Below are 27,902 nucleotides of genomic sequence, written 5' to 3' on the forward strand. Positions count from 1 at the left end.
AGATCATAAAAGAGAAGAGTTAACGGTCATTGCATTTCGATTTCCGATCTGCTCAATACACGATTACGTACCAAAATTTTTATGGCCACAGATCATTACTAACGTTTCCCGTTATCTCTTTACAACTCTGTTGTGCCACAAATAGACTCATCATACTCGATTAATATACTAAAAAACAAACATATTTCATAGGCACACATACTATAGATGAAAAGTTCCAACGTTGTTCTTGCTAGATGTCTTCACAGTATATAGCCGATATAAACGATATGATCGCGAAACGTGAAGGCAGGATGAGCTTTTTCCAAGTCACGTCTTCAAACGAATAACATATGTATCCATATATCATGACTGATCTTTTCGGACACTGGCTGAAATATGGGCGTGAAGTTGACGCTTGATTTGCTTTCATGGCTCGTCGTCACCGCACAAGCTGATACAGAATTCAGTTGATAGGGCTAGATGCCACCCGTTTGCTATCAACATATCTTCTTCCTGTGCCATGACTCAAAATGGCGAACGTATTCTTTTTCTCACCTAACCTCTGGAGCCACCGCCGAGATATCTGTGAGATCTTCTAGCGTTTCCTTAGCTGCCTATTAGGCCCTTCATTCTCAGTTCATTCATTTGTGTAGTTAATTTTGTTGTCAACCAACCAATCAATCGAGCATCATTACTGCAATTATCATTAATATCATCGTAATCTGCGGAAGTCTTTCCCTATCGCTAAAAGAATTCTTACTTTTTCTTCGATATATTACGATAGTTATCAAGCGAGTATTACGACTGACCGATAACAGTGTGCGTGTCCATATGCCAGCATCTTCCAGATAACAGCTCTTTCAGCGACCGCTGCCGTTTGTACGAACGTAGCAACGAGCAAATAAATTATTTGATTGCCAGAACCACGTTTCTCTAACTGTGTGCGCGAATTTTGAAAACCTTTACACTGCACGACCTCACGAAATACGAATAGCATGAAAGGTTTGCCGGAGTATTAAGTGATGTCTTCGAACTTCACACCATAGCGTAAGTTCCATGCTCTTGAACAATGAACGCTCATTATTTACAAGCCAATGGTGTAGTGTTTATATATAGAAATCGATAGATTAACTGAAAGCGAATAAACTCTCGTCTAAGCCAGAGTATAAACGTATCAGACAACGGAGACTTCCTATGATCCCATGGAACGACGTGAAGTTTTGCTCGAAATCTTAGTTGGGTTTCAGCGTTTATGTACGACTCATGAACACTCAATGAGCGGCTGGGAAGGGGAGGGGAAACTTTCTATTACCGCGGTTATTATTATACAACTTGGAGGGGCATCTAGACGCCTAAAGCCAACGCATTGAAAAGCGGGGAAACTCTGCCAGCATTATTTTATCTTGGATGATACCCACTGTCACCGGCATGTCTCATGCTGTTATTAAACTTCAGCCTGTTCACAGCAGAAAAGTTACACGCACTACTTTTTTGTTGCAAGACCTTGGCAAGCGACTGTTTGTTTCTACGCTGCAAAGCGTAATCTAAGTGATGTTTACGAAGTTCTGATTTACCGCCAATTTTCCTATTTATGTGTTAACCTTGAGCCGTAATTGTATCCCTCAAAGACAAAAGACTGGTCAAAATCTGAACCTATTTAGAAATTAAGGTCTGGGGCTAATTTAGGCAATATATTATTGAGAACGAGTTAGGGCAACAGTTAGTGAGTGGTGTGATAAGTTATTTAATTTCATTCGTGCACAATTTCGTGTAGCCATCGCCTCTCTACTGAAAGGCAAAGGTAATTAGCGTGATTAGCACACCCACAATGACAATGCTGATGTATAGGCTTATATATAGTGGGTCATGGAGCCGTGTTTTAAGACACTGCGGCATTTGTCGATCTTTCTTACCCTTTTTCTGTCTATGCGTGAACGATAATGGATCTAAGTTGTACGAAGCTTATTATGTAATTAATTCACTGTTCTCAATTTAGGGCCAATACCATCAAAAGGTCAGTAAGATCGATCGAAGAAGATGTAAAAGTTTCCAAGTCTATCAATATTTGTCTCGTCTGTTATCTGTCGTGCCACAGAAACCGGTAGCAAAATATTTAGTCGTGACGGCAACATATGTACGTACTCATTGAAAAATCAAGTTGCCCTCTATGAGCGTGGTAAGCAGTTTTTACCACACAGAACACTAGAGTGATGTAGGCATGGTGTCTAGTGCGCATGCCCATCGATAATTCAGAATTTAGCGTTGGTAGCGTGGAATATATGCTACAACGTATTGCTACTGTGTCGTTTAACAAGCCTATTGGCGAAGAACCCAGGTAGGTCCAGCAATATACAGACACTGGACAGACAACGAACGGTGGAAAGAAACAGCATATAGCGTTTTACATCGGGGGTGACACTCCTCAATGTAAGCCCGTCCTTCGCGAATTTTCGTGGGGATATGCAGTGAGGTGAGTGACGCCATGGGCCCCATCCTAACTAACCCCTGCAATAACAGATCCCGATTTAGATCTAGCGTAACTCAATATATAAAGGGTAGAAGCGACCTTATCAGCTTCTATCAGAACGTGGCCAGTTTGAAAACGCACTAATTACGGTATTGAATTATCGCTTAGTTGCCTGTAATGATTTCCAAGCTTTTGATAGTTAATATAGGACGAATTATAGGCTTTTATAAAAAATAGTTACACGCCTTTATTCATCTGCATAGGAATCTGATCTCGCAGAATTGCTATATTTATCACCTACCAATTGATTATATAGCATTGAACACTACTGCTAAAAGTATTAGATTTGAACGCGTACTTGACTCGCTCCTATATAGCACATGGTAGTAGTGGGACTCGAGTTATTACATTCGTGATTGAATGCGGGAAGTGTTGTTCTGGTCGAATGCGTTACCCACAAAACACCGAATGCACGAAATGTCCTTACCCATCGACAGACGATCATGGACATATGCTCGTGCCAGACATCATGCATACAGATCGAGCTTCCCGTAATTACCTATGTTAGCTTTGGGGTAAAGCCAACTTTGCGTGCGAATCACCAGGTGTCGCCACCGTCGTACCCCTATGACTCTTGCGAAATCCATTGGTTGGGGGTCCTTTTATACCTGGCTTCTACGTCCGTTGCTTCCTTGATTTCACCACTATTTTTTTGTTTCAGCTATGAGCTTACGGGTTTTCCGATTTTGGCAGAAGCACTACGTATGGAGGTTGGCAATTTGCTTTATTAATCTACATACCTACGTAAAACAAGGGCGGCTCTACAAGTTGCCACCGAAGCTGCAAGCGGCCGTTCTGTCGTCTGACGTACCAGACCAACAGGGAAATTAAACGGAGTTGCTTAATTTGAACAGATAGTAGAATGCGAAATGGGTAGAGAAGTTCGGGCGACGTAAGCCGCAGAGACTCTTCTGTATTAAAACGTATAAATGAGTTAGAGATTAGGGTTCGCGGTTAAACTAGTAGACATGGCGGGCTCGTAGAAGCCCTCGAATTGTCACTAGTGGCGCTATGAAGAGAAGGAAAAGGATAATGGTAATAGAAGAGGGAGTGAGAGGGAAAGATGCTAATAAGGCAAATACGAGATGACGCATCCGTTAAGTTGCCTTCTTCTGTTTCCCGTGGTAACTGCAGTGAAATAGGCTATTGAACCGAGCACATTGCAGTGTGCACGAATAGCCAATAATTGGCAAATAAAGATATTTATTAAATGGGCTATAGCAGCATTCTACTAATTGTTGTTATCAAAAACTGGTACATCGGTTTTTGGCGCTGTCCAAAGACTCCAATCGCAGTAAGCCAAGCCGATGCGAATATGACTTTAACAATTTTTACGGCTGGTGCGCTTGCCACATGTTAGCAGGGTGGTTGGAGAACTATTGGTGGCAAAAGATAACGTTCCACTTTTCGACCTAAAGCCACGTTTCGCGCATAGGCTTAAGAACTAATGCTTGCCTGATATCGGCCCAATATTGGCAGCTATTGCCGTTGGCGTCAAGTGGTCGATTTCAAGGTGCCGCGCTTCGGATGCAAAAACGAAAACAAAGCATACTGTTAAGTACTATAGTTGCTCCATATGGCGAAGTGTATTTGGTACAGTGCATCAATGTCGACATCAACGGAAACATTCGTAGCAGGTTGCACGCGGCACCAATGCCAGGTCGGCATCGACATACGACCCTCCACGCAGCGTGAGTTTCAGGCAGGTCGCGTACTTGCCCCCCTAAATAGTGCTTCCTTTAGGAGCGGCAGCCGTCGAATGCTAGGATGCGTTGGGCCGAATTCTCGCCGAATCAATAGCAAACCGAGGGATAAGGGGCTTACAAGGTCTGAGGAGCGAGCATCTCAAGCAGTCGCCTGCGTCCTGCCGTGCTCAGCAGGCATCTGCGACGTTAGCTTTGGCACTGACGCCACCACTACAGTTCCTGTTACCGTCGCTGCTACCGCTGCTACGACCCTGTAGCAGTAATGGCGATGAAAGTGAAGATGAACTCCTCAACAAAGATGCCATTGCCTTCGCCAACCTGGCGAAGGAAAGAGGAGATACAACAGCACCGTTTGGAAGAAAAGCACACTTTTCCTTTCCTGGAGAGCAGACATGGGTGCTCATCTTTTTAAAAGAGGTAAGCAGCCTCTTCTAACTGTTTTGTGCTTTACCCTGAGGGGGCTATCTCACTAAAAAAGAATTTATGTCGCTTACCGTTAAAATACCTCAACCTGGCCGATGTACAGCGCCAATGATTCAACTACTGCAGCACTTATAGAAAAATGTATGCGCCCGCTATCTCTGGGCTTTAATAGTATAACTTTATCGCGTACACGATTTTTGCGAAATGTAGTGAATCTCTCACATTTTCAATCTGTTCCTAAGAAGATTTCGAAAAAGGTCCTACGACCAAATAGAATAATAAAATAGTGGAACCTAGTTGAAACCTAACAGCTCTTTTTTTAGAGTACCAGCTTTTATAGCTCACGAGGCTTATATATAAGCTAAAGATGTGGAAAAAGTATATGATATACTAAAAAATTAAAATGTATTTTCAAACAATTTTTAAAATCTAAGTAACATCAGGCATACGAGAAGTTATATAAAAAGAAAGAGGTGCATACGAGCATTTCGTTGCTCCGAATTTGACCAATGGACATTTTCTGCTTATTGAACCTATTCATCTATCATGTTATGCCCTGAACTCGCTAGTCTACAAAGAAGTCTTTGCGAACAAATCAACATTTCAGGTACTCTATCGTTGAAGACATTGGACAGGCCTTCCTACATTTTCCCTCTTCAGCTGCTCCTTGCTACTGTTAGCAAGCTAGTATAACAGCAATGGTAGATGGGACAGACCAGGAACACCATCATCTTCATACGATCCATTGGCCAAAGACAATCTTCCTTAGGAGCAATACTAAACTAGTTTCAAGAAAACAGCTGAAACGCTGCTAGGAGTTTGCTTCTGTACCTCTGCGCGTGCGTGTCCTGCCATGCCCTCGTCGTAAGTAGTTTGTCCACCGGGCAATGGCAGCAAGTTGGAATTGTATAGCCCTGTAACCGTGGCGGTTACAGGGCTATACAATTGGCGTTGTAACGGTTGGTCTGACTGTTTGGCTGCCTAACCTGACCACGGCTTGGGCCAAATGAATCCTTCTTTTACTAATAGAGAAGAGTCACTTGCATTGCGACCCCACGGGCCTCCTCCTCGTCAGCCTGCCGCTTGCCCGTCGTCGTCGACCAACAGTGTTGCCGCTGGTCGTTCGTTTACCCCATCGTCGGCTTTGCAAGCGAGGTTGAAGCTAATCACTCGCTAAGGATCTTTCCTGCTCGTCACTGCCATACAACGGCGCATGACGGCTGCCTAGGTAGCCATAGCAGCATGCCGTCAGTCCTTCCCACGTCGTACTCTTGTTCAGACTGTGGCAGGACTGAGAAGGGGCAGAGCGACCGGCGTTGACGGGCCACCGTACTAATAGCGTTGTAGTGGTAGCAGTCGACCTTCCACACACGTACGTTGCCAATGCATGCACATGAACACAACAAAACGAAGAAGATGCACCAAGGTATAAAGCAGGACGAGGCGTCCTTTTCCGCCCAAGACGACAATGAGGCGGGCGGGTGGGAGATCCAACCAACAGACAAGCAGTCATCCAGCCAAACAACCTTTGCCTTGGCTTTAGTCGATGTTGCTTCTGCATGTCACCTGTAATGCGGAGGACCGATTTTAAACGGGCATTGGGTCCTTCTAACCGCAGTGCTCTGTCCCCGTATTCCTTAGTCGGCTGAGTCCCATGGTTAGGTCTTCATCAGCACGCATACCTCGCATCTAACCTGGCTTGCATACCCTTGTATAACTTGTGCGGTCCATTGTTTAACTTTGTCAACCCAATCCCGCGGTCACAATAGACAGAATCAACTTGAGCACTGGTGAATAGAGTAGAAGGTTCTTGTTGAATCATAAATGAATCCTCATAAACACAACTATCTATTTATGCGAGGAGCGGATAACAGCACTTCCGAGTACCACGTGGAAGCATAGGATCATATGGCTGGTATAATATATTCGGCTATTATCAGTATGGGATGGGACCTTGCACCGATTATGAGCCAATAGTTTGCTCCGATGTTTGTCAGCGCTGGACGTGACGGTGAAGACGCATCCAGCAACCACTTGATTTTCGCGTATATAAGGAGAATAGCATTGTAAAAGTACATAGAGATGGCTTTTTAACCTCTGGTGAGTTCCCACTTGTAATCGCCACTAAGCATCTTTGCTCAGTACTCATTCGTATGATCTGCATGGTCTAAACGTTCGCTACGTTTAGTGCAGTCGATCACAACTTGTTATATAAGATTTGATAAACATGTACCATAGGCTAACCATATTAAATAGGTATCTTGGATTTTAGAAACAGATTACAGATATTTATGGGCTCATGGTCGTTGGTCAAAGTCTGGGAAAAGAAAAATGAAGACTGTTGGATTAGAATGAAAGATTGTGGGGAAGCAAACACAAAGCTTATTTTTCACTCAGTTCAAAATATAAATAGAAAAAATCACAAGTGCGCCTCGACCTTATATATATAGTTGTGTAATGCCTATCTGTTACAGCCATATTTGAACCTTTTTCTTTAAGAACAGATTCTGCCCTCCAGTGAATAGCGGCAGCAGGGCCAAACGTCTAGAGGATGACGAACCCGACTCTGACATTTATGTCGAATTCGTGTCGGGAAACGAAAAGCAGGAGCCGCTGTTGGACATAAGCAGGTTGCCCCGAGCCGTTTGTAAGCGGTGCTCCACATCTAGCATGGTCTAGGAACTGAGGCTAAAAATGGTGTTTTTAGTAGATGCCTATGGCATAGAGAAGGTTTACACAGGTGGCGAGGAGACTGGAGCGCAAAACCAGGGACAGGATGAGGCGACATCGGCGTTCAAACGAACCCTACCCACACTAAAAGAAGCCGTTTTTTGTGCTCCCTTTCTGGTCCAATTGGTCCGTTGGAATGCGTTATATCCTTGTGCCGCCATGGTCGCTTAGCCATCGTAGGAGGATCGCAGGTCAGTGGTACTTGAGGCTGCGGTGGGGTAAGGGGCCTACAGGCGGGAGACACACAGCAACTTTCAAGAAAGCAGCAACTACTTTCCACTAGCTTAGTCGATATTTCAAAACCGAAAAGAAGCCGATTGAGATTGGATGTCTCCGATTCGTTGAGAACCACCAACTAAACGGAGAACTAATTTAAGCTAATCTGAACGTTCATCAGCGTCGGGTGTTGCGCTGTGAACCATGTTGTGTCCATGAGGTTTCAGCTGTAGAAAACGAAAAAAAATTTCTTTAGGTCTACAGAAAGCTAAAATAATGCAAACCTTAACAACTAGCTTTGATAGATTTGTCAAATCGCAAGAACGGCCAAAGAGTAAATCATAGGCACTTTTGCAAAGACCAATATTCAATGGTTACTTGGAAGCCCGTATCAGCTTAAACGTAAGCTCAAACGAGGTTCTTCTTTTTTTTTTTTATTAAACCATATATGCCGCATTTTTCTTAGTTACCCTGAGATTGTTCATATGTAAGGTTGAAGCCTATGGCATGTCCTGCTAATTCTCTTAACTAAGTTCTGCTTGAAAAAGCGCCACTGGCCTACAAAACATGCGCAGGCAGCCTATCTATCTGATGGTTGTGCCTAAATTTGCAACTGAGCTAGCGTATTGTAACTCGCGTAGTAAGCCTGTCTTTTACCTGTTTTTGCCAGCGTTCTTATTCCTGATATGTGATTAATAAATACATTGTGTATGTACGTATTATATTCACAGTTACCTTAGACAGCCACATTAAATAAATGCACTCTAGTTTTTCGTTGGTGTTTCCTTGTTGTAGATTGTCTATCTCGAATCCCATAGCATCTATATCTGCATTACTCCTCTATATGCCTGCTTTTCCAACGGGTATAGTCAAAATCATACCACACCATAAAGCGAAACTGCCTGCTGCTTGATTTCTGCTCTTCACCTTTGTTACTTAAGCTCGTTTGGTCCTGTACAAGCCAGCATCATCTTGTCTGCCTAGTGGGATCTTAGGCGACGAGTTGGGGTTGTATTGCGTAGCTACATAGAGAACAAAATCCTTTGAACTCTGCTTTTATTGTTTCAGATATGGTAAATTTCAGATTTGGGAGTTCGTATCAAAAACAAATTGTTTCGTTACCGTACAAAAGTACTGAGTGACATTAGGGGGGCTGAGATGCTTGATCTTGGATTGTCCCTAGGTATTATTCCTCGCCATCTCGTCACCTAGAACAATCTTTCAGTGGTTATTAGCCATCATGTATGCTACCTATATATCTATATGTATAAACGGTTTAACCCAACAATATGGTGTGTATACCATTATAACGAATCCAAATGCGCTAAAGGCTTTAGAAGCAGAGATTTTCCATACAGGTCCGTATGTAATTAGAGAAACAACCAGACCTTAAATCAGCCTAGGTGTGAATAAAATTGCGAAAATTATTTATTGGCAAACACGATTCATCTCGATACCAACTGTCGTTCAGGCGCATCTCGATTCGGGGGTTTATATAGCTAGCTATAGAAGTTCCGTTAGTAATTAACTGAATGAATGATAATGATTGTCGAGCGTTTGCATTATTCTCACACACAAATCAGTCTCATCGAAGTCAATAGAACAATGGTATCAGTGGCGCCTACTTTCCCATGACATCAATGTTGTCTGCTACATCCTCTAAGTCTTAGAACTAGTTAGTCTTCATTCAAGCGAACTGGTAAAATCGTCAGAGGAAGAGCCAAGCCGATAAAAGCTGAAGCGGGGATAATGACAGATTGCGTCGACGATTGTGACGCTGAAATAGCGAATCAAAGTTTAATGGACGGCCTCCACTGGCAACACGATATGGCTGATATTTCACAGTAGCACAGAATCAGCCAAATCGTTTATCAGTAGTACTCCGCTCGTCTGGTAACTACCACTTCGGAGGAGTGGGTCTAAATTGCTTCAAGTAAGTCGTATTGCGTGCGCGAAATATAGCTGATAGCGGAACTATTTCATTCAAGGATCCACTTGAACACTTTTTGATCTGAGTGGATAGCGCTGGATAGATAGGTTCACCCGACATTACGACGACAGATGCCCCCGCATAAAATCCAAAACCGATGATCGTGTTCGATGAATGTACGTCATATACAACACCTGGCCGTTGTCATTCAATAATCACTAGCGTTTTGATGATTCGCTTACATGCACGTAATTCATATATTAGGACGATTAGAAGGATATTTCAGCGCGCCCCTGCCCTCTACCATTTCGGACATAAGGCCCTGGAGAAATAAACGATCGCTTGACGTAACCTTGCTATGGTAACGTTCAGCTTCAAAAATCGTTAGTTACCTTAAGGATTCCGACGGATTGTTAGCAAGTTTTATTTGTGCGTCTTACGTATAACCTAAACCTTTCTCCATCGAATTACAAGCATCCGGAGCTATGAACTAATTTGCATGATTACCTTATCGAGGCCTGCCTTGACCTATTTCTGTAGGCTGTAGCAGAGACAACTACGATAAGATAGTAACGATTATGGCACCGAAAAAATCCCTTTTCGTCACAGTTGACTAAGCAGCTTTACCAACGGAATCACTGAAGCTTGCCTTAGCATTTTTTTGATTTGCGTCGACCCTTCCTTACAGTATCACTTAACGCCTTTTCTTAAATAGTGAAGGTAGGGCTGCTTGCAAAGACCGCCACTTAGTTGAGTGGCCACTGAAGATTATGCTTAGAAGACGGTAAAAGGGAAAATAACTTGAATGGCATGAGCACATGGAATAAAACGCATGGGCGAAACGAAGAGTGAGATCGAGAAAAACGGAAGCGTCAGTTATGTAAATAGGTAGACAGGGATGATTCAAAACGCTTGAAGCTTCGCCTGGCTCCAATTGTTCGCTTGTCTGACCCACCGAAATTTGTGTAAACGAATAGAATTTTTCTTTCGCTTATGCTGCTTTCGTTACAAATACGCCGATAAGAAAGGTGGGTTATATTCATATATTTAGCGGAAAAGATACCCATGGCAGGCAGAGGCGGACGGAGTGAGGAATCTGTGATGCGGTTCTTGAAACGGATGGAAAGCGAGGTTCGGAGCGCAATGACTAGACAATGGGCAGATGGACTATAGAATTAGCTAAGTAGACTACAAGGTTGTATACGAATATCGAAGGATAGACATCTAAATTTTTGGGGACGCATTTTTAAATAGTCATTTAGAAAGCTTTTCTTCTTCTACTTTCACGGTTCAACCTTACGAATTATTCATAGTAACGTTTTCGGAAAAGATGAGAATACGACCCAGCTGGTGTTGTGATATCATTTTCCTTCACGTATATGCAAGCACAGATGTATATGTGCATGGAATGCCCACCATATTTACGGACTAAAACGTTACTGGCACCAGTCTGGTACGCTGCAGCACTGTTTTGCCTGCTCTATGGGATGTTGTATCCATAGCAGAAGTGGAAGCCAACTTCAAGGCTCGATGTGGAGCATATACTGCAACGTGTTAGCACTGTGACTCTCCCAACTGCCAGGGGTGGTATCCCGTGGAGCAGCGAGAACGTTGGGGGGGGGGGGGGGGCGTCGGTTTAATGTTGGAATTGCAGTCCAATTCAAGTGATAGGAAAGGAAAGGTGGAAGTGGTGCCTTTTCGCTTCTGATTCACGAGGACGAACGCCGCCCACCCCAAGCTGCTACTATTACTGTCGCTCCGTCTGCTCCTAATGCCTATACTCCTGTTGTATGTGGGGGTTGCCTAGCAGGCAGACAACCAAATGCACTTCGACGGCCTCCGACCCCTTAAACGGTCTCTGCCTAAACAGAGATAGCCTGCTACCGACCATAAAAACAGTCAACCAGCTAGTTTATAACGTTTGTGCTATGTGAGTCGGATAGAAAAAGGAATACAGGGCGGGAGGAAATATGTAGCATTTCTAGAAACTCCTTATCCTTAAAGATGACGAGTGAGCTGTCATTTCACTCGACACAACTTTCCTCCTACACCTGTGTCTACTGCGAAGTGTGCCAGTACTGGGAAACTCAGGCGTAAGTGAATATATGCATTTTTGTTATTGTGATCGTCCTACAATATTTCACGATATTTATCTGCGAATGCACAAAGGGAGACTCACCGAGGCTTTGGCTTGTTCATGCGTCAAAAGGAAGAGGTAGTCGCGTATTTTATTGATTTGAAAAGCTAGATGCTTTTACCTATCGTTTAATATACTATATTAAACGTTAATTAAGACGTCAACTGTAAGGTCGCCACTTCCGTAGAACTTATTGCCCCAATTATAGTCCATTACGCGAAGTAAATTTCAACAGATAATTAGTCTGCATAGTACCACAGAATGCTTTCCATAACTCTTGTTATCCGCTTTTATTCGTTCTGTATCTATATCAGCCACACCCAAACATTGTACGTTTGGCTCAATTTAAAATCAATCGACTACCACTTGATATTTAGATCGCTCAAAATATGTAGGAAGTTTATGATACTCTGAAGCCATTGGGACATTTTGTTTTAAGGCTAATTTACTAAATGCAAATTAAGTACATTAGAGGGCATACTTCTTTAAATACGACAGAACAGATTATCGGGAGGGCACCTGTAATCCATTTACAATAACTTTAATGCTCTAAGGCGTAGCCTCCTGCAAAAGTGCTCTTCCGTGAAAGGTTCGCCCGGCATGTGAAAATCAATGCTTTAAACGAAACCTAACCGTAAAATTTAAGATGGATAACGAGGCCCCATAGGAGTCAACTTTAGGCCCGGTATCATAGCCTATATATATTATCATCATTTCTACATGAAACAGATGTTAGGTAAAATAATGACATAAAACAGATGTTAGCATAAAACAGAATATGTCGTCTTCGCTCCTATGAAGGTATAGGTCTTTGAGTGAGATGCCTATACACAGATTGACACATGTATTTTGTTATAACCGAAAGGTATATATCGGTCGCTGTACCTGTAATCAACGGTATTAGAAGGCAAAACCAGAACGGCTACCGCAACAGGAGGATCTTACCCTACCAGTAAAATGATGAAGCGCGTCAACAGAGACCTTCCTCAGCCCTTGGTGCCTGGGGCTTTTGGCACCCTATGAAATGGGCGTGTCTCTCGAGTTCGCCTCTCTCCAATTAACCTCGCAGTATCAGCGAAGCTACTAGAAACCTTAGGACAAATCTACGGGTGGACAGCTTTGGACGAGCGAAGATAGAAGGTATGTTAATCCCCAGCGAGACACAGGGATGAATATTTAATTGTGGCGACAGGCGGATAGCCTAAGCTATGTCTATGCTACATTGAGCCTACTGAAAAGGAAGGCCAACATTAGCATCTAATACATACGAAATTCTATGGTTAGTTTTTGCCTTTTTATCCAATGTAGTTTGACATGTTAGTCACAGATCAATCCATTTTATAATGTTGCTATGTTACAGTTTCAAATATTTGTCTAGTAACATGAAGTAAACATTGAAGCCTTAGCATATGAAAAGAAACTCAGTTTAAGACTAGCAGCAATAGAAGATTACATCAACAACACTGCGGCAACAGCAGTTCTTCTAACTATATTGAATAACTTCGTTAGGGTTTCGCGAGCTTGACTTTATAGAAAATTAGCGCTCACGAAGCTTTTTGTCATTCGCCAAAAGCGGTCCCTAATGCACACACTATTTACCAGTCACGAAGGCCCTCGAATCGAAGTTCCAATATAAGTCAAGCCACTACAAGTTTTTCTTATTTGTCAACCGTGTGATAAAAATGCATAGTCCTGCACTAATATGGTGGTTCCTCTGTCCCCAAAAAGCTCTATCAATAAATATATCTCATCTTTATACTGGATTTTATTTGTCTGTCGTTTTATATGCAGCTACCTGACACATACAATAGCAGCGGCGACAGAACCTCTCTCATGACCTTCATGTACACAAATTGTGTTTTGTATTTGTAATTGTGTTTTTTCACCGTGTTGTGACCTGTAATGCAAATTAGAAGTTAGACACTGATACTCATTTTTGAACGAGACACACTGTTGTATTATACTATGTGATCTTATTATCGAAATATTATATATAATGAACATTTATTGGAAACAGCCGTAGCAGCAGCACCACCACCACAGCGTCTTCCATATGCAAAATAGCCGCGCGGGTGTATCGCCACTCACCCCTCATCATCTCAGCATGTGTTGAGTCATCGATAAGTTAGCTACTTGGCTCATATGTCGATCTGTAATGTGACGAGGCTTCGCTGTCCTCGCGGTTACGTTATCCACTATAGAAGTTTGTCTTGCTCTCCGAAAGTGTTTCTTGTTAGTCACTCTCATACTCTTTTACGCTGTCTTCTCCCATCGTATTTCCTATTGGCTAGCCCAAGTGAGACAGGCACACGTAATGCCACTCAGCTGATGTCTATCACGCTCAGAAGACAGGCACGGTCTGCCGCCATAGCCACTTTTACTTGTCATTTTAGATTTCCCCTATATGTAAATCCTTAACCTCCTCAGCCTTATTTCCTGCAACGCCACCATCCTAGACAATCCCTCCTACGCTATCGCATTAGACGATGCGCTTTCCTGCCATTGCTTCGTTGCTTGGTAGCAGCCTGCTGCTACTACAGCTTCTGCCTTATGTATTCGCCACAATTCCCGTGCCTTTCCCGCTTGCTTTAGTTAGGCCAGAGTGTCTTGGTCTGCGTGTACGTGTGTATATGTGTTTATATGTATATGTGGTAGCTGTACTGCTTCTGTTTACTTTCCGTGGCTGCCCCCGTTTCCCGTTTCACCACTGCCGCTACTACTACTACGCAATTGCCGCTATGGGGGCTGTCAACAACACAGCCATCAGTGCCTCTGCGGTTATGCTTTCCTCGTAACAATGTATGTTCCTTTCCCAGGAAAAGGGCGGCCTTCGTGCCCGTCTTTCCACCGGTGTTACTTCTTTGCCGGCGCGTAGATCGCTTGTCGTTCTCGCAACGCTCATGCCTCTCTCAGTCACTCATTCTCACCATGCTGTCGCCCGCGTCAGTTACCCCCGGGGCATCCAACCAGCCGTTGACGCAGGGGCTGGCCTAACCTCCAACAGCGTTCATTTCTTGTATTGGTACTAACGGTCGCAGGCGGAGGAGTACAGATGGTCACAAAAACGGTTGTATTGCCGTCTCCGGCTCCCCCTTCAACTACTTGTGGCCTCGCCTATGACTTCGTTGTGAGCAGTGGTGCCTGCTTGGTCTGTCATGCCATTTTCTCCCCACGTTGGTGTCTGTGTAGCAGTATATGACCACATAAGAGTGACCCTTTGAAAAGACGTCATATAGGGGACACGCATTTTGTGCAGTACCGCTTGCCATCTCCTTTTATTAGTTAGCTTGCCATCCTTCGCGTTTTCGCTTACCGCACATGGCCGCTACGGTCGGTTGATCGGTAACCAGCGGCTGCTTCTTCAAGTTCTCCGCTTTAGAGGGCATTCGCCGTCATCCCTGCTGTCATCATCACCGTTGTGACGATGCGATGCGCGTGCTGTTATTGTTGCTGTCGTCCTCGCTTTACTTCGTCTCCATACCCGTTTCCAGTTAGTGTGTTAGGTGTCAACTTGACTTCCGCTGTGGGGTTTGACATTAGCAGAAATAGCAGCAGCTACAATAGTCGCTGCCTTCGTAGTAGGCGTAGCAAATAAGCGACTTCGTGAACTTTGCGGGAGCTCTACGCGAGAGCACAGCTGTCCCTTTTTTTCTACATCTGATCTTCATTCTCTCCCTCCCTTTCGTCTGTACCCTGTCCCTGTTTGTCCGGCGCTGAGAACGACGAACGTAGACATCTTCCTTCACAGGTTTGTTAGAGCGTGTGAGGAAAACACGGATACCTTTATGACGAAGACAGCAATGGCTATACCTAAGAGGCGTATAGCGACATGCAGTCGTACGTTGCACCCAGCTAACTTCATACATTACGCTGTCATACACTTGAAGGTCAACGGGTCAGAGGCGTTTTCCAGCGACGCCGCCATAACAATAGCACGACGACAACTGTGAAGTCTGTAGTAGCGTATCAACCCTCGCCCGTCTATTTTCATATCTACCTTCACTCAAACTCTACCCGTCGTGTAAATATATCATGAAGTTGCCTTTGTCAGGGAGTCTACAAGACGTGTCCTGTCGTGCAATGTATTCCTTTTGGACGAGTCTCTGAGTATATGTGTCAACGTGTGTCCCTATCTATAGTGTGCCTCTGAATCAGCGCATTGCGAATCATCTAATTAGGCATCGGCGTCTTCATACAGAGTTGTCGTGAGGTAAAGAGAAGCCTATGTCCTGGCTCACACACTGACTGATATTGGGTTCTTGGGGAAAATGTATGATCAGGATTAGAAGCATGGATTGGTAATGAGGGTGCAGGTGCACTACATGTATGACATTTCAACAGAGCGGGTCTCCCGACTACGAGTGGTGCATTTCAGCTACTCGTTCTCCTTAGAATCTCTGCACGCTTGTTTGGGTTCTCCCTTCGCCTCTTCAAATTTCTCTTGCATCAATCTTGGCTCATACATCCAGTCATGAAGCTCCTCAGCTTTGCGTCATGACTGAATCAGACCCCCTGTCGACATGATGGGACGTGTCGAAAGCGCGACAGCATTGGGCGCAGAGCGGCGACGAAGCACAAATTACAGTCTTATCATCATCGCACCGTCAGAACTATCCTCTATGGCTACTCCGCCTCCTCGGTTTGGATAGAGTTAATCCCCTCACTCATTTTGAGCGCATTCATCCAGACAATTGACGCTGTTCGCAAGACTGCGATCTCCAAGCTAAAAACGGGAACGCGCAAGCGTTTCGCCTTCTTGCGACGAGATGATGTTGAACTGTGCAGAGCGCATCGGGTGAGATTGGAAGTATGGTTAGAAAATTCAATGAAAGCCAAATCGCCTACGCAACCCGCTGTGAAGTTAGTCGTAAATGAACGCGCTGGGTAGATGGTGGCGCTGATAGAATATTATGGAACCAGCTGTTTAGGCACAGAGAGTAGCGAAGTTTCTTCGCTATCCTGTCGCGATGAACAGGAAGAAAGGCAACGCACCAGCGGGAGCAAACGAGAAATAAAGCTGGGCTAGTGCTCCTTGATCTCGTACATTTTGTGAGGAACTGAGCTAAGACTCGTACTAATGGTATACGTCCTTAAGGTCTCTGGCCTTGATTTTGCTCGTGACGCCACATAGTACAGTAGTAAGAGATTCGGCATACATGCAAGCAAGTGAGCGAAACGCCCTTAATTTCGCAACGATCGAAATGGGAGTATCCCCAAACTTCTATTCTTGCATCAGCTACAGTCTTTGAGGGAAGTTAAAGACCGAGTATGGGGGAACAACAAAGGAGGGGAATAACAACGAACAATCCTCTACTGTGAAGTCATCAGTAAGTAAAAGTTACTACCGATGCAATCAAACCAGAAAATGAGATGACTTCGGCTCGTGTTAGCCGTTCAGCAATAATAATAGAAATCTCTCTCCCGCCTTTATGTTAGCAACAGACCAAATTAATTGAACTTATTGAGTCGTGTTTTTTTCTGAAATGGGTCGAAATGCAGAGAAATGATTCAACTTTAGTTGATGGCTAAATTGGTCGTGACTGATTAAATACTGGCCGAAGCGCCCTAACTACTGAATAAACGAAATGCTACGATCTGTCAAGATAGAACAGACACATCAGTAGGATTTATAGAGGTGTGCAGGACAAAGCTTTCGGAATGTTCTTGCAGGACGCGCAATTAATTCACTAGCTTGTCGCACCCCAAATAATGTTCGTCACTCGATTCGTGTACCTCATTTATTTTGCTCATTAACATTATTATTACTCGCATTGGTAAATGGAAAAATTTGGATGCACCTAAATTAAACAATTCGGGTAAAATAAAGGACGTTTTTGTGGAAATATGGATGAACCGCCTCTCGGTAGCCTATGTAAACCGATATCATCTTGCTAAAGCTAATATTTATATTGGAATGTTTGACATCGCTGTGAGCTTTGTTTGGCCATAATGTTTAGTCCGGGGTTCCATTTTGTGCACTAAGGAACAAGCAGCTTGTGCAGCAGGCACAAGTTGGAGTTTCTGTGATCACTCTGTACTTCGACTCATGAGCACTCTTACCACTCCTACAGAAATCATCCTGCAGTTAATAAGAGGTGAGTCCAGTCGTGAACTCCATTGCTTCCCTGCAATACGGTAAGATATTTACTGGCGTAGTTAGATATTAAGCCACTTTGTGCCTATATCCCTGTCTTTTTTTTTGCCATCGTGTAACACAGTATAGCAGTTCGCTTCGTCCATCAGAACGTCTATATCACTTACTCTCGCTGGCGCCTCCTTGCATCATCCCATTTGAGCTCTTCAGTTCCTCTTTTTCCACCTCTTCAATCTTGTTTTGCACTATAAATATCAAACAGATATCCAGATCTACTGAACTAGGGGCCGCCAAAGGACGGGCGGGTAGTAGCACCAAACAGATTCATCCAAAAAAAGTACTTGGTGCCGCCACAATGAATAGATACTACGCGCCTATGGGTCATTCGCTCGCTTGGTCCGTTATGGGTTAGTATTTTTTCCGAAGAAATGTAGGGAATTTCTCTCTTAGCTAGAAAAAGGCAAAAGTAAGTAGGGTTTTGCCTTAGGCGAGCCTCAGCTGATTTGCTCTTTGGCCACAATACAGGTTTGGTCCTTTTTGCTCGTCGTTTTTGAGTTCTCCTTTAGCCCCGCGGGTGAGCTTTATGAGTCCGGCGGACGTGTTCGGAGATTACGAAGTAGTACGGGGTGGTGGATGACTGGTGTCGAATTTGCTGAACGCAAGTGACTAAGATCTGGGAAGACAAGAAAGAGCCGGACAAGAAAAAGGACTTATCTCCGATTGCATCAACGACAACTAAGAAGGGGCTTTCTTCCTGGCAATGCCTTGCCCGCTCGCTGTTAGGCGAACGACTGCAGCAGAAAGCAACATCATATCGAAGGAAACGCTTGTAGCTTCTGTTAATCCATTCGCCTCTTCTATCTTATTGCTTACGATGGGGGTATCTTGCGCAATGGGAAAAGGGACTAAATTTTACCACTACTGCATTTCTGTTATTGGTGCCACTGTTTCTAGGCATTGCTTTCTTGTCACTTGTCGTCTCTGCGTGTGACAGAGCTTCTACGACCCCGATTTGTCCCTTGTTACGATGACCCCTACCATCACTATCCTTACTATTTGTACTGCAAGTAGACGCTTTATGTTTATCGTAAAGAGCGAAGTAAGACTACGCGAACAGGCAGGACCATGGGGATAAGCTAGCTGTTGTTGACCCTTGAGAATAAGTCAAACGTGGCTGCTGGGTTAATTCTCTCTTGGTCATCTGTGATTTCACCCCGTCTCCGGTAAGAGCGACCTGTTGACATTATAGTTACTTCAATCCCCCAGTTCCTAGCGTAACTTCAGTCATTCGTTTTTTGCCGGCGCCAGTCGGGTTGATTGGTCTGGTCGGTCTACAAGACGAGTGATTTACCTCTCTTCGGTTTCGCGTTGCCCGCAAACAGTATATATATATACGTTCACTGTCTGTAAGATTTCGGTGCCAGCCATCGTCGTGCCCTGTCGCATAATACTGCCAGCTTCGATGGCCTGCCTATCTTCGATCACGTGCATCGCGTTGTAATAGCAGGGACGATAGTTTTTTGGTGCATTTTGCAGTGAATCACTGAAAGGAATTCCCCGTTGGGTGACGAGCTTAGGTCCAAAGGAGCCTAGTGCCATCCATCGTTTTACCTCTGCAGGAGGCGTACCATCGGAAGCTTTCAGGCAAAATAAAGTAAGAATCTACAAAGCGCCCTTCTCCTGAGTGTCCACTCTCCCCGCCTTGGACATATCAACATAACCGCTTTATGGATGGCTTTTAAGCTCGTTTTCGTTGGGCTTCTCATTGATCAGACATTCTATGGTACTACAACTGTGTTGCATCGCTATCGACGGCATTAGACGACCCCTCGTCTTCGCTCTGTTCCGTTTGCTTGTTCGCTTGCAACCACCACTTTTCCAGCATATCGTGGTACGCACATACAGACTTGTCGATATAGTGCCATCTATAGTAGTAGTGGCAGCGACCCGGCAAGCCCAGGCGCACTAGCGACCCCACGGTAGTTGGTAGTCGCTGTTATCATCATGACAGTAGCAACAGCAGCAAAGGCAGCCAGCCAGTTCTCCATTAGCCACCGGCCAGATGGGGGCTAACGCAGTCTGGAAGGTGATTTTCTTTATTAAATATATCCACCAAGATTCGCCATTTCCCTTTAACAGCAGCCCAATTGCTCGGCCGTTGCTCGGCGGGAACGGCAACCAGCACGACCGACCGAACAGAGATTTCGTCAGCGCCAACCAAAAGAGACCCACGAAGCAAGCGCAGCACCGGGAGCAAATGCAGACGTCGATCCTCAGATATCGGTGGCAATGGTCGCTGCTACGTCACGGGCTGCCTCTGTCGAGACAGCCACATAGAAATGGTTGTGCTGACTGAATAGACTATCAGAATGCAACCATAAGCACAAGGGCAATAGCAACAACGACCATGACGTTACAACATTAAACCACCTTCGTCACGGATATGACATCAGCTGCGTGTGCCACAGCCAGCACTACAGCTTCTCAGTCGGCGGAATGATCGAGGCGCGGAAGCCACAGAAGTTGAAGGCGAAAGAGAGGGAGCGGCAACGGCGCAAGGGGAAAACGAGAGAATGGGGGATAAAAGGGAGAGACTGGTGAGCGAGTCCTTTATTGAACAGAGAGAAGGACATTGGCCGAGTGAGGTCATATTGCCGTAGCGACAGGATATAGTGCGTGTAGTGCGGCGTGGTGAAGGCGGTGTCTGGCGGTGACTGTGACTGTGGTATTGGCGTTGATGACCGTAAAACGGTCGTCGGACAGATGGCTGTTGTCGCGCAGGCCAGTTGTCGGCGTAATAATGGTGGGTTCAAAAAAGTACGCCATGTGGTATTGTCGTGTAACGATAACGACAGCAAAGGTTTGTGGGTTACAAAGCAAAGAGAAGGAACGGTCACATCACTGGCTAGACAGACATTCTTATATATGTGCAAGTTGATTTGACCGAACTCGAAGAAAGAAAACGGAAGCCATGTTTAGCGACGGGAGTGTCACAGTTGCAACTTGTTGATAAGATGGTTTTGACCAATGGAATGTAGTTTGTTGTGGTCGAACCTCTGCGTCCATGTAGGCAAAATTTAGCTGAAATTAGACGAGATAACGGAGAAGATGTTGGCGATTTAAGACAGAGTACTAGTCTTTTGGATATTAATAGGGCATTTACAATTTGCTGCAAAAATTTAGGTTTGTTCCACAGAGCCTGTCTCCCATCATTTGCATTTTTTCGGGATAATTCTCATATATGGCTTTAGCTCGGATTGCCAAATGTCTTAGGCGATCTTCCTGTCAATCAGGTACCTTATTTAAGATATATAGGATTCATCCAAGCATTCCACAAGCAAATAGGTATCAAATTAAAGAACACGCTACTTGAAGCTTCGTATTTTAATCGTTTGAGCTTTTGCCGTCGAAACTTTTCATTAGTGTATGTGACACAACTTTTATGCTGATAACTTTGCTTTGAGCCAGATGACAGTCTAAGCAAGAAAGGTGCAATACGCACGTTGACATATATCAATATCTATCATACGCATGTCTGCATATAACGCCAATATGTGTACCTTTAACGCAACACACGAGTGCGAAAAGCAGGCCAACACCGATGTCGATCTTCATGGCGCCACTTGGCAAGAGGGAAGAGTTCGCTTAACTACGTGGGAACGTGATCCTCCCTCTCGTCAGCCGTTCGCAAAAGAGGGAAGCTGTCACCAGCTCCTACCGCTTTCACTCATGTCAACAAGTGACCGTCCTGAAATCCTGCAAACAGAAAAAACAGAGCAAAGGAACAGAAGAAGTTTAATGAGAAATCGAGTACACGTAATGGTAGACGGAATGTTTTACGACGTTTATCAGTCATACCTCCTGTTTGGTCTTCCTTTACTTATACATCGTTGGCTTAGTAAATAAAAATTGTGAAAATATTATCATCTGCCCATTCATCTGATCAATCAATCTGCTACTTAGTAAGCAGATGTCCCTTGAGGAGGGCTACAGGGTCAACATCGAATACGGCTTTATACACCAACGATAAATAAATAAATTACGTGAACTTTAATTAACTAGGTATCTACATCTAACAAAATTAGTACCAGCGGAATATGTCCCACCATACTTAAACTGACATTCATTGTATGGATTCATTGTAGGAGAAGAACAAATCCGTACATTTGATTTGGTTAGTAGATGCTTTAAACCATCTCATTGTTAACGTTGTACTTAAGAGTACCTCTTATTGAGAATAAGGCTGCTTGCTTCTAAAAGGATCATATTGCTTATAGCAAGACCGTTGCAACTACCACAAAAGCGGATTTACGTAAATGGAGCAGATCGCGCAGTTCGTATACGTTTTCATTAGAAGGTCTGTGTGGAACGAGATGGCGGTTAACGAACTGGGTGGCGGGAGCGAAACGATTTAACATTCTATGATGTATAATAGCCGTTCCAAGCTCCAAGCTTCATCTTCCATAACGGTGGTTGGCCTATTTTAATGAGACGTAAATAAGGAACTTCATCAAATCACTCCTGTGTTCGTTGGTTTTGCACTCGGACTCTGAGCTAACACGGTACATTCTGCTAAGAGCTTTCAATCTCTGCCATCTCTTCGACACAGCAATAAGCTTTAAATTGGAGACTCTGCAACCCGCTGCTGATCTTGGATACGTCTTGCCATATTCCGTGGGTCCGATCGGACGATCCCCAATTCACACCACCTAGTTGCAACTAATTGGACATAATGCTGGGTATAAAGTAAGAAGATTATGCTTTATACACGGCTAGTCATTCTTTTAAATTGTTATCCTTCAGCCCTTGATGAGTTGCATGCTTCGTTGTTGAGTTGCATGGCCAGGAAAAGCATGCTCAATGCATCCTATTCATGTAATGCGTCACTCTCATCAAACATGAAATGATAAAGATGGCCCGTGCCACCAACCCTCGCGGTCGTCGTCGTCGTTGTAAAGGGAATAGGTGTACGACTTTAGCGCTAAGCAGCAGGCGCAATAATAATACAGGGCGGTTGCGTGGTTTCTAAGTTACTTGCTGACGTTGTCAAAGCTTTGGGCGTCGTTCAGTAGTTGGTGGCCTAGCGCGTGACTAAGCCAGCAGCGTCACTGCCAAAACCAGCAGTAGCAGCTACGGCGCGGCTAAGGGCAAAATGGCTTGGACGTGGTTCGTAAGTCCAAGTGGCCTCGTAAGGTTAGCTCAGGTTGGCTAGCGGCTGAGTCGCCAGCGACCACTTCTTCTACGACCTCAATGACGGTGGCGACGCAGGCGGCAGCAGTAGTAGTAACGACAAAAGAGGCTGCGTCCCACGAAAATCAGGTCGACTGGCCGACGGACGCAACGGCCGTTTGTGAATGGCAATCAGACCACGCCTTAAAGCCTCTGGATTTAAAGTGAAGCCTATCAGGCCACTCGCGTTTAGGGCCTATTAAAGACAAGAAGAGAGACCATCAAGACTTCAGTGAGTTGCAGCGGGCAAGGTACAGCAGCAGTAGCGGTACTAACGGAAATAGAGCCATCTCACGCTGTGGGGCGAAGGACAAATGAGAAAGGTAGAGAATAACGATTTTTTTATACTACCCTTAGGCATCTGTTCATCATAGTAGCGATGCTTTAATATAGAGCAGCATCGTTTTGGCTAGCTGTCATGAGCTTTCCTTGTTCGTGGCGTTGGCACCTTTTCAGCGTGTCTGCTTAGCAGACGACGGGTAACCGAACCAGTGCAGCTCTGGGTCGAAATGCACGTTAGCTCACGCGACAGGAGTAAACCCGATGGCCTTCTACTCCGTAATCTAGAGAGAAACAATAATAATCGTGTTGCAGTAGATATTTCGGATCTTGCACGAAGAAAGTTCATTTAGCATCCAACGTGTGGTCGCTGTATTCGAGCAAAGTAGTCTAAGGGTGCCGTTGCCGGGACTTGTCGCCAGCAACGGCCAGACGACGTTTTTCGGGCAGGCGGTGTTTGAGACACGCGAAGGACTTCAGTCCTGGCTATCTGGGCTAAGCGAACAGAAAGCTGGGCATGCGGCGGGGCAACGGTGTAGAGCGCAAGGGTAGGAATGTCGTCGCAAGGACGACGATGCACACGATATGCATGATAGACTACGGACAGCTCCGCTCGCGGGCATTCCTAGAGGGACATGCCTCAATGCCCTCGCCTTTCCGTTTTTTTCCGTCCACCACAAACAACACGGACATTCACGCACCCGGATGCCCTTCCCCCTCGGCTGACTGCTACCTGGCTCTCATTTTGGCCGCCTGAAGAGACTATTAGTTCTCTGTGTTACTGTAAAGCAAGTTGGAAATCTTTACAGAGAGTTCGTAGGCGAGTTCGAACCGCCATTTGCCCTTACCTAAGCGAAATGACGACTTGACATAGATATAATATTACAGACCGACTCATGCGTATGTTGTTTGTTGTAAGTAGTTTCTTTATAAGATGTTTATGGCACATATTTCGAGATGTTTTTGAGTTTGCTTTCCTATTTTGATTCTTACTGTGTTTGTACCGTTTTCACTTGTATCTGCGCCAAAAACAATTTCTTTCTTCAGTGAATCCCCATTGTTTACTTGTATATTGTGAAACTCGAAAGTTTTTTTCTTCACAAAATATCGGTATTCGTAGATTATCAAAAAAGCATAAAATCATTTGTAGGACGAAGTGCCTTTATATAGCACTGTCAAAGCTTCATCGTGGTCAGTGATTCAAGTGGTATCAACTTGCCCACTAGTTCCGCAAGTTTCTGGTGATCAGGTTATTGGCAACATTTGAGTGACATGTCTGTCTTCGCAAGAGTGGCCATCAAACATGATCATTCTGCTTTGCCAAAGCCATCGATCAACAAGGTACGCTTACTAAAAGCCAATGTGGATGGTAAAAATGAAATCTATGTAGATCTGCAGCCATATTCCGCTGCTGTTTCTGTCTGTTCTATTATTATATTACATATTGTTTTATTATTACTATTACATTAGAGTGTTTTATCTTCTTCGCATTCACCTTTTGTCGTACGATCTGTTTTTTGCTAGCATTACACTCCGGTTCTTTCCGGTCGCTTCGATGGTCGCTGTTTACTACAATAAAGCAACAGCTAGATATCAGCGCGACGCAATTCACGTCCTGCACGCTACGACACATTTTGCCATGACATAGATCTACAGCAGCTCTACCAAATATATGCTTCATGTTCCTGATTGAAACAGTGTCATGTATTGCTTTGGCGAGTATTTGGTGGAAATAGAGATGAGTCTTAAATTATAGCGTAACGTTACCATTTTAATTATTTTATTATAGCTAATAAACTCTAAATAAATAAACTACACGTACTTAATACATGGCTATGCATCAAAGTTTTGCCCGCCCTTACCAGCTGTTTATAACAAGATGGTCATACCCTATGTAGGTGGTCAGCTTCTCATATGGCAAATACATGGTGCAACTCTACGCATTAAACATTCTGTGTGAAGGTATCTTACTTCTTTATTTTCTGATTTAGCCAGCTTTTGTTTTCCCTGCTTCTTTAGAGCCTGACTGATGCTGCTGGTTTTGCTCGTCGTCTCTCATTATAGCGTTCCGTTATCGACTTCCGTTTACGATCAAATTCGTTTGTTTTTACCAGCATCATCATTTGCCTCCTTTCAGACTGCCCCTCTGTGACTGAGTCTATCTATTTCTTTTCATATATATATAAGTGCATATGTGTGTGTGTTTACACTTCGCTACTCCCTTTTTCGGCTGTATTTGTGCGTGTGTAGATACATCTATAAGGCCATGTATACTTTTCGCGGTTCGTATTGGAATATGATAACAAAGCTGGCGGCGGTAGCGTCAGTGTCGTCTGTAGCCGCTTCGGCATTAGCGGCAACAGTAACACCGTTGTGGAAAACCTCCTAATGGAAAGCTTATCGAATTTCCAATCTTACTACCTTTCCATGCAAAAAAGCTTTACTTGCATTGCCTCAATCGGATAGCTAATGCAACCAGCTACCAATGTCGATAACAGAAACTATGACAATCAGCGAAGCTTCTGGTCACAAATAGAAGCTATATCATCTTCAAACATCGTATAGCCGTACAACGTGGATGTCTTCGTGGCGATTCTCCAGTTAAGTCCTTTCCAGGGCTCTCATGTAGAAAGGTTCGTCTCTACTGACAGTCTTAGAAGTAACCATCATGGATCTCTACAACACCAATTCGTGTTTGCAGTGAAGAGGGGGACAGAAGCAAAACGAGTAATAAACGCTCTGAAGGACATTAGTAAACCTCAGTTTCGTGTGCCGTTAATGCTATGTTCGCGACGCCCCCGATGCTATCATTGTTTTTGCAATAACTTCTTTTAACCTCTCTTAATCGTTCCGCAAGTCCCATAACAAAAAGCAAGGCCGCATGTAGTAGCTCAGATGGATTTGGTTTGGGCCTTTGCACAGCGTATTCAACGATGGGGGCCTGGTTGAGTCAGTCATGCTGGCAACAACGGTGGCCTTACTAGGATTAGGGGACAATGGAAAAATCAATCGGGAAGCGAAGCGATGTGACATATGTTACATTTATACGAAACGAGCAAAAACTGTCTTCGGACAGCAAAGAAGGTGGTGAATGAGGTGCACCTGCAAATTATGGGGCATTGTTGGACTTTCAGATGACGATCGCGTTACACCAGAGCTAACGCCAGTGCTGCTGTCGCTGTCTATGATACTACATATTCAACTTTAAAATGGCGGCCGCTCATTCTGTTTTTACTTTACGACAAAGAATAGCTAGCCTTATTGTAATTTTCGACGGCCTTTTATCCAGCTGTTGTAGGCTGGCCGACCAGCGCCTGCCACCCTTTAACTTGTGGAGAAAGGACACAATGTTGACTTAATAGCTAACCGAACGAAAATGACTAAAGGCTAAAAAAGCACGAAGGGAACAGTCTGTTTGCCAAATCCAATTAGCAGTGCTTTAAGCTGCTAGCATCTCCATAACTAGTTCTCTGTGACGGTATCGTATGGTAACAGGGGTATCCCAAAGTATCAACACTCCGTCCATGGAGTGCATGACGGGTGCGCTGTATATCGCTAGACCCAACGAGGCCATTAGGTCAGGTATCAAACTGTCAAACCGGAATGGTGGTAACTCGTACAACTATTTACGCTGTTACTATGTTTTACTGATGATTCATACAGGGCCTTTCGATTATCGCTAGTTGAACCCAAATTTGTACCTTTCAAGCTCCCTTGGAAGGTCCTAACACTTATCATTGTGCTTCTATATCTTACTTACTTTGGTATTGCTGCGGCCTTCTATTAAAATTCTTAAAGAAAATCCAATCTAGTATACGCGCACACTACAGTGACTGACTTTTCGGTTCGTATGTAATTTTGTTAAATGGCAGTTGAAGTATCTGCTTCACCCGAGTTATAATATATCATAAGATGTCGACGTTCTAATGGATACAAGAGATTAAAACAGTCGTCCTCGACCAATGAGCTCTTATTTTTGGTAAAATTTTTCAGGCCTTATATTTTTTTCGACATACCTACATGATATTGTCTACAGCATCTTTTTCCTCTTCATATGACAATTAATACTTCAATAAATTCCATCACCAGTCGGACTGAATTGTTTGCTTCTCTTCTACCATTTAATAACTCGTTTCCTAGATCGGCCAGGTGGGTGCAGTTTCACGTAAGAGTGAAGGCACCTCCTTTTTGTTGTTAGCAACACTGTAGAGCCTCTTCGGCTCTCAATGGTTTAGTTTGTCTGCATTCGCCCAAATACGAAAAATCATCCTTCTGTCTGGGAGTACAGCAGATGGCCGTTGGATCCACACCAACAATAGCAGAACGGGCCCTTACGGTGCATGTTTGCGGTTTGCAGATTCCGCAAAGGACATGCCTCCTGTTGGTCACCAGGTTGGAAAAGGCGGCCCGCAATGTTGATCATCCAACAGGCCGTGGCCGGATGTCTGGGTCCAGACAGATTTCACGTAGTGAGATAACAGGGAACTACGCTGGATCCAATATATATTTCTGTCAACAAATGACAGAAATCCCGGTAAGTCAGCTTACGGAACAATGTATCAAACATTGGCGTTCCCGTTTTCTTCCGGGACACTTTTATTTGGCGTCGTATAGTATCGATTTGCGAGGAATATACGCTGGGAATTAAT

The 27,902-nt window shown here is 44.2% G+C and overlaps 1 long non-coding RNA gene across 1 annotated transcript; it reads left to right on the forward strand.

Moving 5' to 3' along the window:
* Positions 1–358: 358 nt before the first annotated feature.
* LOC147758910 (uncharacterized) lies at positions 359–27,902 on the forward strand. The gene is made up of 3 exons (XR_015318404.1): positions 359–1,029; positions 12,517–12,791; positions 27,611–27,902. It is a non-coding gene; the product is annotated as an uncharacterized LOC147758910 (long non-coding RNA).

The sequence above is a fragment of the Varroa destructor genome, unplaced genomic scaffold (assembly GCF_002443255.2).
Source record: "Varroa destructor unplaced genomic scaffold, Vdes_3.0 BEIS01000001.1, whole genome shotgun sequence".
NCBI classification, from domain to species: Eukaryota; Metazoa; Arthropoda; class Arachnida; order Mesostigmata; family Varroidae; genus Varroa; species Varroa destructor.